General features: G+C 39.6%; 1 protein-coding gene across 7 annotated transcripts in view; it reads right to left on the minus strand.

The window, feature by feature from the left end:
* The window catches only part of MICU1 (mitochondrial calcium uptake 1), a 264,855-nt gene that overhangs the window by 172,521 nt on the left and 77,560 nt on the right, over window positions 1-14,774 (minus strand). The window lies entirely within an intron of this gene.

Consider the following 14,774-nt stretch of genomic DNA (forward strand, 5'->3'; position numbering starts at 1 on the left):
CCAGACCCATGACTCAACTGAACCCGTCCTGTGGCCCAAACATAGAGGCAGCCTCAGTGCATGAGGACTGTTTTCCACACCCCTGTGATTTCATCCTTAACCAATCTACAGCACCTATTCCCCAGCCCCCTGCCCACCAAACTATCCATAAAAACCCTGGCCTCTGAGTCCTTAGGGAGGTTGACTTCATGAATAATAAACTCCTGTCCTTCTACTTGGCTGGCCTTGCATTAATTAAACTCTCTTTACTGCAATACTGCCGTCTCAGTGAATCAGCTCTATCTGTGCAGTGGGCAACAAGAACTTGTCAGGCAATTACACAGAGGCATGAGCCAAATAAATGCTAGGTATGCCACTGACATTTTCTGGTTGTTACATAGCAATAACTAACTAATAAATCATATACTGGCATATTTGCATAATTTTATACAATATCCACAACTTATAGCAGTGAAAATAAAAGAACAGCTACCTGTTCTTTACATAAAAGTAAGGGAAACTTATAAAACTTACATAAAAGTAAGGGAAATGTAGTAATCATGCTGCAGTAATAAATATAATCATCTCCTAGGGAAGGACAATGAATATACATGATGTTATAGTCTTCAACAAAAATGATAAACACCAAATTAATAACAGTGGTTATCTCTAATAAGAATGGGAGTGAAATGAGATTGCAGATAACTCTTTTCATGGACACCAAAATTTTAATTTCATGTCACTTTCAAGTTTCACAAAGCTGCTTCTTGTGATTTTTTTTTCACCCATTTAAAAAATGTGAAAACCATTCTCTGCTCATGGGCCATACAGAAATAGGCAGTTAGCTGTAGATGGCCAATCCTTGCTCTGTACTAAGCAGCACTGCAGAGGATTAAAAACAAAATGAGTGAAGCCGGATATTTCCTTTCACAGGACTCACAGGGGTGCCTCATTTGCTTAGCCTGCCCCTGTCTACCCATTGCAGGAGGGAGTGTGCAAGCGAACAAGTGCAGGAACCAGAGCAAGCAAGTGCAGGAACCAGACAACTGCTTTTGGGTGCCGGCAGGAGCAAACACCATACGGGCCATGCAGCAGCATCTGGATGGGGGTGCCTGCAATTCCTGAAGACCCAGAGGGTGGTTACAGTGCTCCTTTAGCTCTGCCATCTACAGATGGCTTAAGTGTTAACAGCTCAGTGGGCCCTCTGCCTCATCATGTGGGACAGCTGCCCTCCGCCAGCAAGGGGAGAGGGCCAGTGTGACAGCCTTTTTTTGGTATCTGCACTTGTTGGCTCCCAAGCTCCTGTCTGGCATCCAGGAAAATTGAAGTTGCATGAACAAATTGAAGGATGGTGAATGCAGAGGATTTTACTGAATGATGAAAGTGGCTCTCAGCAGGAAGGGGAGCTGGAAAGGGGATGGGATGAGCAGGTAATCTTCCTCTCAAGTCCGGCTGTATAGGCTGGACTCTTCACCAAAAAGTCAAGCCATCAAGCTGTCCCTTGAAGTCAAGTCACTTCTCTCCAATGTTCAGCCACTTCTCTGACTGAGTCTGGGGTCTTTATAGGCACAGGATGCGGGTGGGCCATGGGTAGTTTAGGAAAGGCAACACTTGAGCAGGCCACAGGAATAGAAGTTCTCACTTTAGGCCACAGGTCTCAGGCTTTTTGGCTTGAAGGTGGGGTTTTGTCAGGGACCTGCCCCGGTCTGCCTAGAATTTTTCTGCCTCTTGTTGCTATCGGTAGAACATGAGGACTTTTTACTGAAAGAACTTATCTTGTTTGGAAAAAAAAATTAGTGCAAAAACGTTTTAAAAATATATTGCATGTATATAACCATGTGAAAAATTATTAACCAAATTAGAAGTGTTCTAAGGGGCTGGGCATGGCTCACACCTATAATAGGCTATAGGGCCTATAGGCTCACACCTATAATCCTGGCACTTTGGGAGGCCCAGAAAGGAGGATCATGTGAGCCCAGGAGTTCCAGATCAGCCTGGGCAACATAGCGAGACCCCATCTCAATCAACCAATCAATCAATCAATCCATCAATCAATAAAATACTGTGTGCAAGATTATTATTAAGGATACTTAGGGCCAGGAGCAGCGGCTCACGCCTGTAATCCCAGCACTCTGAGAGGCCGAGGTGGGCAGACCACGAGGTCAAGAGATTGCGACCATCCTGGCTAACACAGTGAAACCCCGTCTCTACTAAAAATACAAAAAATTGGCTGGGCATGGTGGCAGGAGCCTGTAGTCCCAGCTACTTAGGAGGCTGAGGCAGGAGAATGGCATGAACCCGGGAGGAGGAGCTTGCAGTGAGCCGAGATCGCACCACAGCACTCCAGCCTGGGAGACAGAGTGAGACTCCGTCTCAATTAAAAAAAAAAGAATACTTAGGTTAAGGGAGGAGACCACTCCTCATATTGTCTTATGCAGACCACCCCTCATATTGTCTTATACCTAATTTCTGCCTCCAAAGAAAGAAGAAGGAAAAACTAAAAGGCAGAAATGAAACCCACAGGCAGACAGCCCGGTGCCACACCCTGGGCCTGGTAGTTAAAGACTGATCCTTGGCCTAACCAGTTATGTTATCTACAGATTCCAGACATTGTATGAAAAATCACTGTGAAAATCCCTGTCCTGTTCTGTTCCGTTCTGATTACCAGTGCATGCAGCCCCCAGTCATGTACACCCTGCTTGCTCAATCGACCACGAACCTCTCATACAGACCCCCTTAGAGTTGTAAGCCCTTAAAAGGGACAGGAATTGCTCACTCGGGGAGCTCGGTTTTTGAAGACGTGAGTCTTGCCAAAGCTCCCAGCCCAATACAGCCCTTCCTTCTTTAACTCGGTGTCTGAGGGGTTTTGTCTGCGGCTTGTCCTGCTACAAGGGGTCATCGTAGAGATAATATGGAGTCCAGGAGAAGTAAATCACAGTATGATCTGTGATTCCCTCTTTTACACCCTTTTCATCTCCAATGAAGATGAAATCACATCAAGATAATAAGGTCAACCAATTGGATATGGTGGAAAGAAAATAGGGATCCTCTTTGCAACAGGCTATGCTCTGCTCTAAAGAAAGCTCAAGTTTTCCTACATAGAATTTTAAAAATTCTCCCCATGCCACTGTTTCCTCAAATAATTGGCCAGCTATGCAGAGCTGGTTACTACAATAGCAAGCAGCACTCAAAGCCCAGAGCCTGAAGCAACTATCTATCTCATTATATCTAGGGATGGCAATGACATTCAGACTTCACAGAGAGGGAGATGGGACATATTCAAATCACACAGAATATTTTTTTCCTTTTAATGTCTGTCCTACTCAACTATGATTACTCCAAACTTTCTTGACATTCGGTACAGAAGAATTCTTATTCATCTTGCACTCTAAAATTCATCTGCTCCCTATTCATTTTAAAACTGCTTAATGTAGTCTCTGCTTCATGATTATTTTTGAACTGTTCTAAAAGTAAAACTTACAAATTTAGATCTGTTGAGTATCCTGGGATACAGTATGTGTGAAAAATACAACAAAATAAAGTTGAAATATGAGCTACTGGCTAGAGTCCAGCCATTTCTGATAGAAATTCAAACCTCAAAAAATCTACAGCCTCACTTTTTTCCTTTTCTCAACCCATATAGGAATAATATATCTTTTACTTTTGCCACATCAACATTTCTGGAAATTCCTGTTCATGAGCAAATGAAAATGGAAGCCAAATTTCCCACTGAATCTCATTTCAATATATCAGAATTTCCTCATGATTACTGTTGATGAAAAAAAAAAACATACTCTATAAAATATTTGAAGAGATTATTCTGAGCCAAATGTGAGGACCATAACCAGTGACATGGCCTCAGCAGGTCCAGAGAATATGTGCCAAATGTGGTTCGGTTACAACTTGGTTTTTACATATTTTAGGAAGACATAAGACATCAGTTAACACAGTAAGGTATACACTGGTTTGGTCCAGAAAGGCAGGACAATCTGAAGCAGGGGAAGGGCTTACAGGCAGATTCAAAGATTTTCTGACTAGCAATTGGTTAAAAGAGTTAAATTATTATGTAAGATCTGGAGTCAATAGAAAGGAGTGGGCTAAGATAGGGGTTGTGGAGACCAAGGTTTTTATTATGTAAATAAAGTCTCATAGGTGGCTGCCCTTAGGGACAAAAGATGGCAAATATTTCCCACTCAAGCCTTTAAAAGGTGCTAGGCTCTCAGCTAATCTCTTCAGGATCAGACAAAGACCAGAAAAAGGGAAGGTGATTCTCTACAGAATGTTAAATTTCCCCCAGAAGAGACAGCTTTGCAGGGCCATTTCAAAATGTGTCAAAGAAACATATTTTGCAGCAAAATACTTTGATTTCTTTCAGGGCCTGCTATCTGTCATGTGATGCTATACTAGTCAGGCTGGAATGTGGCATCTTATTGCTACAAAGAGTCTGTTTTGTCAGTCTTAAATACCTGTTTTAATGTTACTGCTAGTCAGTTAAGCCTGAGTTCCAACAACCCCTTCTCATCATGGCCTGAACCAGTTTCTCATTTATCTTTGGAATCCCTTTGGCTAAGGGGAGGGGTCCATTCAATCAGCCGCCTAGGCCTCCAGAAGTGCTGGTGCACTTTTCTTGTCTTAACTGAACTTTACTTATACCATTTTTTCCTTTGAGCAAATGATGATAGTATATTTAGGATTAAAGTCTTAGCTCTGTGCTTCTGAAATATAAATTTTCTTTTTTCATTTAAGAGTTATCCCTTTAGACATGCTAATTTAGAACTGCCTAGCTAACAATTGCTTAGGGCAATGAATCAGGTAATTGGAAGAGTGATAGTCTGAATGGGGAAAAGAAAAACTATTTAAAAGCCAGCAAACGAGAAAACTTTATGAACACTGTAAGATCAGTCTGTCTCTAGGTCTATATGTGTTGTGTGTATACAATAATGTTCGGTAAATAAAGCTGGTTTTTAAATTATTGGTAAAATAGAAATGGGTTCAAAATTGTCAGTTAAATACAATTCAACACTTGCTTGGTTTGACTGTGAGCTTATGTTTCTGGTTTTGAGCCTATGGATTTGGAGGGTCCTGATAAGTGGCTGTGGTGAGATCTGGAGATATGTCCTCAGTGCCTAGGCCAGCAGCTACAAATTAGAGGCAAGCCCAATGTGTTCCCTCCTTTCTTGCCCCAGCTTTGTCTCCTGGCTATTATGGGAGGGGCTGGATCCTCCTGGCATCGTCTTCACAGCTCAGTCTTCTGACCTGAGCTCTACAGCTGGTATTCGAATTCAGGATTCAAAACAGGTCCTGTCCCCTTCACAGCCATCATGGATATCAGGTGGCTACTTGAGACCCAAGATGACTGGGGAGGACATTAGGGAGGGTACCTCAGTCACAGTTTCACAATTCTTTCAGTAATTAAAAGTCTTAAAGTTATGCTATGTTAAACTAAATAATAGCCAAAAATCTGAGTCATTTTTAAGTTAAAATACCAAAACATTCATTATTAAACAGAAGTTTAAATGTATATACCTTGGTATGTTATATGGTATAAAAAAGCTAAATATATTTAGATGTATTAACTAACAATGACTTGAGAAAACATTTTTCCAAAAAGTGATAAAATGGTTTTCCTGTACAAATACTAATATAAAACAGTTCAAAATTACTTCCTAGGGATTGCATTAGAAATTAGAGTTGCTAAGAGTTAATGTAGTTACTACATGTAATTAAAACTACTAAATATAAGAAAATTCTGTATTGAGAGTGTATAAATAAAAGCAAGATATGCTTTTGATGAGGAAGTTATAAAGGCATGAAAATGTGTATTTGTTTAAAAAATTGTCTAGTTTGAAGTTACGTAAAAATTGTTTCAAACTGAAGGAATTAAAAAGATGTAAATAAAACTGAAATACAGAAAGCTGAAAAAAAAAGAATAAGAATACATAAGAAATTTTAAAAGGTCTGTAGAAATATGGTGGTCAAAATTGACTAAAACTAGATTAGTTTATAAGGCTTTATTAAAGTTAGCTTAAATATTGATATTACACTAATACAAAAGTATTATTTGGTTTTTCTCTTTTGATCAAAAAATCCTAGTACTAATAAGTGTTACTAAAATATTTCTGTTCCTTTTTAAGTAAATTGCAAAAAACAAAAAAGAGTGAAGGAGAGACAGATTCTGTCTTCTGCTGTCTTTCTCAGGTATTTTGATTGTTCAGAAACCAGAGTCTCCTCTCTACCAAAGAGTAAAGGTTTTTGCAATTTTATTTTACTTTATTTTATTTTTCCTCTAACCTTTACTTTACTTTAATTTTATCTTATTTTATTTTTCCTCTAACCTCATCTTGGAAATGAAGTTTTTGCTTTTAAAAACATTTTTATTGGCCAAGCACAGTGGCTCATGCCTGTAATCCAGCACTTTAGGAGGCCAAGGTAGGCAGATCTTCTGAGGTCGGGAGTTCAAGACTAACCTAATCAACATGGAGAAACCCTGTCTCTACTAAAAATACAAAAAAAATTAGCCAGGTGTGGTGGCGCATGCCTGTAATCCCAGCTACTCCGGAGGCTGAGGTAGGAGAATCACTTGAACCTGGGAGGCGGAGGTTGGGGTGAGCCAAGATCATGCCATTACACTCCAGCCTGTGCAACGAGAGCACAACTCCATTTCAAAAAAAAAAAAAAATTATCATTTTGGCAAAGTGAATGATTATTATTTTAGAGTGACCTGTGATCCTGTTTTGGTAAAGTGTTTTAAACCTTTGACATATTTGACAGGCTTCCTAAAATCAAATTTCAACTGCAAAATTAAGTCTTTTTTGTTGACCTCTCACTTTGGGATGCAACAAAGGGCCCCTGAAGCATCCAAAAGAAAGATAAACAGGGTTATTAGATAGGTTAAGGTACATAAGCACTGTCAAATAAGAAATGAGGTTTAACCTTCTTCTATTTGTGTTTTTATAAATGGTATTAATATATGTTCCAAAACTGTATAGGGTTCCTAAAATTCTCATATGTCTGGATATATACCATCAGTTATAATTATGGGTGTTATGTTAAATTATTGTAGGCCACAGAAATAACCAAATTTCCTTGTCAACTATGTTTTAAACTAGGACCGTTTTAAGTTGTTTCTTAATGCTGATGCAGTTTCTGAAAAATTCATAAGCAAGCAAAATCCTGGAGCATTGTTATCTTCAAGGAGGTTCACCAAAAGGATGGCATGACATGCACCCTTAAATACAGGTTTTCTGATAACTTTAGGATAATATTATTTGAACTGGGTAAGAACTCCCAGAACTCTAATGAAGAGATTGACTGGTTTATAAAACTGCTAACAAAAGCAGGGCAAAAATAATTGAATATCAAGAAAATACTTTGTCAGATTTCCATGCTTATCAGCTGTTACTGAAACTGTTTAGATAGGCAATGTGAATGAACCCCATGCCCCAAGTAAAATTACCTATGATAACTCATCTTAAAACAAAACTTAAATACCAGTTTTGATTCTCTAATTTAGGTGCCTAGGTATTTAAGAGAACCTAAGTCCAACGTTAAGTGTGGACTCATGGAGAACCTGAACGGCTGCCTGGTCCTTCCTGAGTCCTTAAAGCTTTCATTATGAAAAGCTCTGCATTTTCATAACTCATCATAGAAGAGATAAAATGATCCAAATTAAAAATATATGTTGGTGTGGTGACTGTTCTACAATGCTAAATGGTTTATGCCAATGTTTGGTTTGTCACACCCATAATCCTGGGAAGACAATCAAAACTTCATATTCATTTATGCTACCTGATGGGCCATTTAAACATTTATAAAGGAATTTCATTCAATTGTCATTTTCAATGCATGTTTTCTTTCTTTTTTCTGGAACACATTAAGATGAGATCCATGCATGTTTTCTGATTGCATAAAAGCTTTTCCATGTAAGAGGGCTGTTATAACAACAGCTAAAAGGTGATTAGGAAATGTGTTATCCTCATGGGATATTCCTGAAAAAGTCTCTAATGACAGAGGCACTTATTTCACTGGGTAAGTTGTAAAACTGTTAAATAAGGTTATCACAGATAAAACAGCATTGATATGGTTTGGCTCTGTGTCCCTATCCAAATCTCACGTTGAATTGTAATCCTCATAATCTCCATGTGTCAAGGGTGGGACCAGGTGGAGGTAACTGAATCATGAGGGTGATTCATGCTGTTCTCGTGATAATGAGTGAGTCTCATGAGATTTGATGGTCTTTTTTTTTTTTTTTTTTTTTTGAGATAGAGTCTTGCTGTGTCACCAGGCTGGAGTACAATGGCGTGATCTTGGCTAACTGCAACCTCCACCTCCTCAGTTCAAGCGATTCTCCTGTCTCAGCCTCCAGAGTAGCTGGGATTACAGGTGCACGCCACCACACCCGGCTAATTTTTTGTATCTTAGTAGAGATGGGATTTCACCATGTTGCCCAGGCTGGTCTCAAACTCCTGAGCTCAGGCAATCCACCTGCCTCGGCCTCCCAAAGTGCTGGGAATACAGGTGTGAGCCACCACACCCGGCTGAGATCTGATGCTTTTGTAAGTTTCTGGCATTTCCCCTGTTTGCACTCATTCCGTCTCCTGCCACCCTGTGAAGAGGTGCCTTCAGTCATGATTATAAGTTTTCTGAGGCCTCCCCAGCCATGCAGAACTGTGAGTCAATGAAACCTCTTTTCTTTTCTTCTTTTCTGAAATAGAGTCTCACTCTGTCACCCAGGCTGGAGTGCAGTGGCGTGATCTTGGCTCACTGCAACATCCATCTCCCAGGTTCAAGTGCTTCTCCTTCCTCAGCCTCCCGAGTACCTAGGGTTACAGGTGTCTGCCACCTCGCCCGGCTAATAAACCTCTTTTCTTTATAAATTACCCAGTCTCGGGTATTTTTTCATAGCAGTGTGAGAACAGACTAATACAAGCATTAAAAGGTAAATGGCCAATGTGAGCAAAAAACATCTGTTGCTTCATAATTGGTCAGAAACAGAACACTGGTCAATTTATCTTAATCTTTATCATAGGTTAAAGAGAACATTACCAGCATAGGCTAAAGAGAATATTGCCAGGAGGCCTTCACTCTTCTGGATGGGTTTCATTTCTCAGGTCTCTTTTTCCATGGTTTGGAGTAAAAGAGGCAATTATTAGAAATTTATCCCTCAAAATACGCTCTATAGCAGATTCTACTGCAAAGGCTGAAGTTACACAACAGATTTTAAATTCTCTTGCTAAAGTTGTGTTAAAAAATAAAATTGCTATAGATTACTTACCAGCTAAACAGAAATATCTGTGCAGTTGCTGACACTTGTGGTTGCATATGGAAGAATATATCAGGTATTATATTCAGTTGTAGGGGATTAATAAACAGGCTGCTTGGCTGAAACAAGTAGATTCTTTATCTAGCTCATTCTTTGATCTATTTGATTTTAGTTGATTTGATCATGGGGACCAAACTCTTGGTATTATCCTCCTGAGAGTCATAATAGTAGTCTCCCTGGCTGTATTAGTCCATTCTCACATTGCTATAAAGAACTACCTGAGACTGGGTAATTTATGAAGAGGTTTAATTGACACATAGTTCTACAGGCTTAACAGGAAGCATGACTGGGAGGCCTCAGGAAACTTACAATCATGGTGGAAGGTGAAGGGGAAGCAAGGACCTTCTTCACATGGTGACAGAAGAGAAAGACAGCAAAGGGGGAAGGTGCCACACACTTTAAAATCATCAGCTTTCATGAGAACTCACTCACTATAATGAGAACAGCAAGTGGGAAGTCCGCCCCCATGATTCAATCACCTCCCATCATGCCCCTCCCGCGACATGTTGGGATTACAATTCACGATGAGATTTGGGTCGGGACGCAAAGCCAAACCATATGACTGGTACACTGTACTCTCTCAAACACTTAAAGGTATGCATCCAGCCATCTCTAGAATGTCAAATGGTCTCTCTTTGACTGGAATGACAAACACTCAAAGAAATGTGTGACCCTAAGGATGTTGTAAAACTATGAATTACATGCTGAGACTAGAAACCCAAAATGATGGTAACAGAGTGGCTCTAAGGCCTTAAGTTTTGGACACACTCTCACTTAAGTGAGAACTTGACTAAAAAGGGGGAATTTTAAAACAAAATTATGGGAGGCCATGGTCGTGGACTGAGCTTGTACACTAGGCTCTAGCAGACCGAACCAAACCAAAACGGAGTCTCTCACACTAAATACGACAAACTTTAAGGAAGCAAATGGGTCCTAAAACAGACCAGTTTTTGTCTTACTCCTGAAAACAGGAGATTCCAGCATAAGAAAGTCCCCTCTACTCTAACACTTACAAAAAATAACCTGAAGTCCCTGTTCCCAACTTACAGATTCCATGTCGTGCTATCTCCCAGTGAGATTTGAGACCAAATCAGTACATTTACAGTGATGACAGAGTGACATCAATGACTAAAGTTTCGGTCAATCTCTCCATTGAGATGACTAAAAGAGGGGAATTGTTCAATTAAGTTTAGACTAAAGCTGCCTCCTTATATATTTTAAGTTCAGCCTAAAGCTTCCTCTGTACATAGTGAACTGTAACCTCACTGCATATGTGTAACATACTCTTGTGCCAATCATCAAGTTGCAGCCAATCATTCAAACCACGTTCAAATAAGGGACACTCCAAGCTGTAACTAATCTGGCCGCTTCTGTATCTTACTTCCATCTTCTGTCCGTCACTTTCCTTTTTCTGTCCATAAATCTTCCACCATGTGGCTACACTGGAGGCTCTCTGAACCTATTCTGGTTTGGGGGCTGCCTGATTTGCCAATTGTTCTTTGCTCAATTAAACTCAGTTAAATTTTATCTAAAGTTTTTATCAACACAAATAAGATTTTTATCTACATGCAAGCTTTCTTTTTTGTATTTTTAGTGGAGATGGGGTTTCACCATGTTAGCCAGGACAGTCTTGATCTCCTGACCTTGTGATCTGCCTGTCTCGGCCTCCCAAAGTGCTGGGATTACAGGCATGAGCCACCGCGACCGGCCCATGCAAGCTTTATTTACTTTCTTCCTTCAGTATCACAAAACAAGGTGCTGAAACTAATTTAAAGGAATCTACATTTATTATTATTATTATTATTATTATTATTATTATTATTATTGAGACAGGGTCTCACACTGTTGCCCAGGCTGGAGTACAGTGGCATGATCATAGCCCACTGTAACCTCAAACTCCTGGGTTCAAGTGATCCCTCCACCTCAGCCTCCCAAGTAGCTAAGACTATAGGCACAAGCCACCACGCTTGGCTAATTTTTTTACTTTTATTTTTATAGAGACAGGGTCTTGCTGTGTTGCTCAAGCTGGTCTTGAACTCCTGGTCTCAAGCGATCCTCCTGCCATAGCCTCCCAAAGTGCTAGGATTGCAGGCTTGAGCCACAGTGCCCAGCCAATGCTCTAAATTAAAAGCTCAATGCAATTAATGAGAAGTTTTATATACCTTTAATTTCTTTCTAATTATAAAAGATTATTTATGAGGGCAGGACTTTTTGTCCATTTTATTAATTACTGTATTTCTTGCACCTAGAATGTTCTCTAACTCATCACTATCAATCAATACATGTTGAATGAATATATACACACACGTATATATATAAAGTCTATTAGAAAATAAAGAAACGTACAAAGAAGAATAAAATAATTTCTGATAATTTCAACATGCACAGAGTTAACACTTTGGTATATTCATTCTTCAGTTACTTTCTATGTATTTTATATATGGGTGAAACACAAAGGATAGAGAAACATGTTAAACAACACATTATGGATGCAATCAGTAAAATCCAGAATGTGGGAAATTCTATAATACAAATGACCTACATTCTTCCACAAATAAATGGTGTCTAGTTTGGTTTCCTTAAAAGCAAGGTATCAGTGTGGAAGGACTAAGAAAAGTGAAACAGGTCAGCAGAAAAAGCCAATTCAAAGGTATGTTATTAAGTTGACTACCACTGTAGACAACCAGAGCTCAACTCCCCTTGGCCCATCTGAGAAACCATATAGTCTGTATATCAGAATTGATCATCCAAGACAATGGAGAAGAGGGTATCCACCAATTCTCAGCAGTAAGTGTTAATGCTTTTGTATCTCCAAATGTGTGCGTGTGCCAACATGGTTGAGTATGCTTCTACAGGTGTCCCATGCTATAGCAGCAGAGATGCCCTATAGGAGAAAGCAACAGATACACAACATAGCTGAGGCTTTGTCCTGTCAGGCTGCAACACTGTACAACTAACTGCTGCAGCAGCAACCTGAGCAAAAAGGTGGGCTGAGAAATGTGAGACGAGGCATAAAATATGTCTCACATAAATGGCAATAAAAAAACACGAAAGTGAAAAAAAATGGTAGATAAAAGACTGAAGAGACATATCAATCAAATGCAGTGTAGAGGTTAATTTAAACAAACCAACTCTAACAGTTATTTTTTAGATAGGAAAATGTGAACAGTGCCTGGATATTTGCTATTAAGGAATAACTGCTGCCTGTTTTTAAATGCAATTATTTAAAAAGTGTTATTGTTTTTAAAGTTCTTGTACTTTAGAGACACATGCAAAAGTATTTACAGGTTGTCTACATGTCTTGAATTGGCTTTAAAACAATCTGGGGTGAGGAAAGGAAGTAAGAGAGGTTATAGATGAAACAAGATTGGCCATGTGCTATAATTGTTGAAGCTAAGTGATGTGTGCACATGGGTTGATTACATTTTCTACTTTTCAGGTTTGAAAATTTCCACAACCAAAAATTTTATTTTTATTTCTCTCTCTTTCTATCTCCCTCTTTCTCTCTCTTTCTTTCTCTCTCCTTCTGAGACAGCGTCTCACTCTGTCACCCAGGCTAGAGTGCAGTGGCATAGTCTTGGCTCACTGCAACTTCCGCCTCCTGGGTTCAAGCAATTCTCCTGCCTCAGCCTCCCAAGTAGCTGGGATTACAGGTGTGCACCACCATACCCAGCTAATTTTTATAGTTTTATTAGAGACAGGGTTGTGCCATGTTGGCCAGGCTGGTCTCTAATGCCTAATCTCAAGAGATCTGCCTGCCTCAGCCTCCCAAAGTGCTGGGATTACAGACATGAGCTACTGCACCCCGCCAACAACCAAAAAATTTAAATAGCAAATTTCATACATTTTGGAGGGGTGATGGTTCTACATAGTTTTTATTTGACCTAGAGATATGTGAATATTAATAATGTGGGCAAAATATTATGAATTTTCTGGTTAGTAAATGACATAAATGTTTTTGGTTCCCTAAGCTCACTTTGTTATTTCATGTGTCTGTTTTTTTTTTTTTTTTTTGGAGACAGGGTCTAGCTCTATTGCCCAGGCTTGGGTGCAGTGGTGTCATCTCGGCACACTGCAACACCCACCTCCCAGGCTCAAGCCATCGTCCCACCTCTTCCTCCCAAGTAGCTGGGACTACAGGCACGCACCACCATGCCTAGCTAATTTTTTTATTTTTCGTAGAGATGGAGTTTCGCCATGTTGCCCAGGCTGGTCTTCAACTCCTGAGCTCAAATAATCCATCTGCGTCAGCCTCCCAAAGGGTTGGGATTACAGGCATGAGCCACAGCACCTAGCCTATCTGTCTGTATTTTTGACCACACAATTTACTCACTTTGAATGATGTCTTTTCTTTCTCCTATATATAATGAGCTATTACTCATTTTTCAAAACCCAACTCAAATAGTACTCCATTTAGGATGTCTTCCTATATACTCTCTAAAGAATTAGATTCTTAGCCGGGTGCAGTAGGTCACACCTGTCATCTCATCACTTTGGGAGGCTGAGGCAGGTGGATCACCTGAGGTTAGGGGTTTGAGATCAGCCTGGCCAACATGGCCAGACCCCATCCTCTACTAAAAAATACAAAATTAGCTGGGCATGGTGGCACATGCCTGTAATCCCAGCTACTCAGGAGTCAAGGCTGGAGAATCACTTGAACCCAGGAGGCGGAGATTGCAGTGAGCTGAGATTGCGCCATTGTATTCCAGCCTGGGTGACAAGAGTGAAACTCCATTTCAAAAAAAAAAAGAATTAGTTTCTTTATATCCTACTCCTATACCATATACAGTCATGTGCTGCTTAACGATGTTTTAGTCAACAAAGGACTAATCTACAGTGGTGGTCCCATAAAATTATAACTGAGCTAAAAATTCCTATTGCCTAGTGACTTTATACCAATAGTAACATCATAGTACAACTATTTTATTTTTAAAATAAATTTAGTGTAGTCTAAGTGTGCAACATTTATAAAGTCTACAGGTGCACTATTTTCCATCTTTTATATGTTTAGATATGTTTGGATATACAATTACTTACCACTGTGTTACAATTGCCTACTGTATTCAGTACCGTAACATGCCATACAGGTTTATAGCCTAGGAACAAGAGGCTATACCATATAGTCTAGATGTGTAGTAGGTTATACCATCTAGATTTGTATTAAGTACTTCATGATGTTTGCACAATAACGAAATACCTAAGGACACATTACTCAGAACATATCCTCATCATTAAGTGGCCCATGACTGTACAATCAATTCTTGCTATTTGTAGTTATGTTCTGTACGGTCACTGTGGACAATGAATTAGTGAATATCAACCTATTGCTCTTGGGGAAATTCAGGGTTAAGCTCCTTTGAGCCTATGGTCACAACATTTTCACAACCAATCAATATATAACCTTGTTTTATGTGTGTGAAAGTTAGAATATTGATTAGATCATTCTTCTTTTTAAATGTAGGTGTTTATAACT

This window comes from Papio anubis, chromosome 11 (assembly GCF_008728515.1).
Source record: "Papio anubis isolate 15944 chromosome 11, Panubis1.0, whole genome shotgun sequence".
Classification (NCBI taxonomy): domain Eukaryota; kingdom Metazoa; phylum Chordata; class Mammalia; order Primates; family Cercopithecidae; genus Papio; species Papio anubis.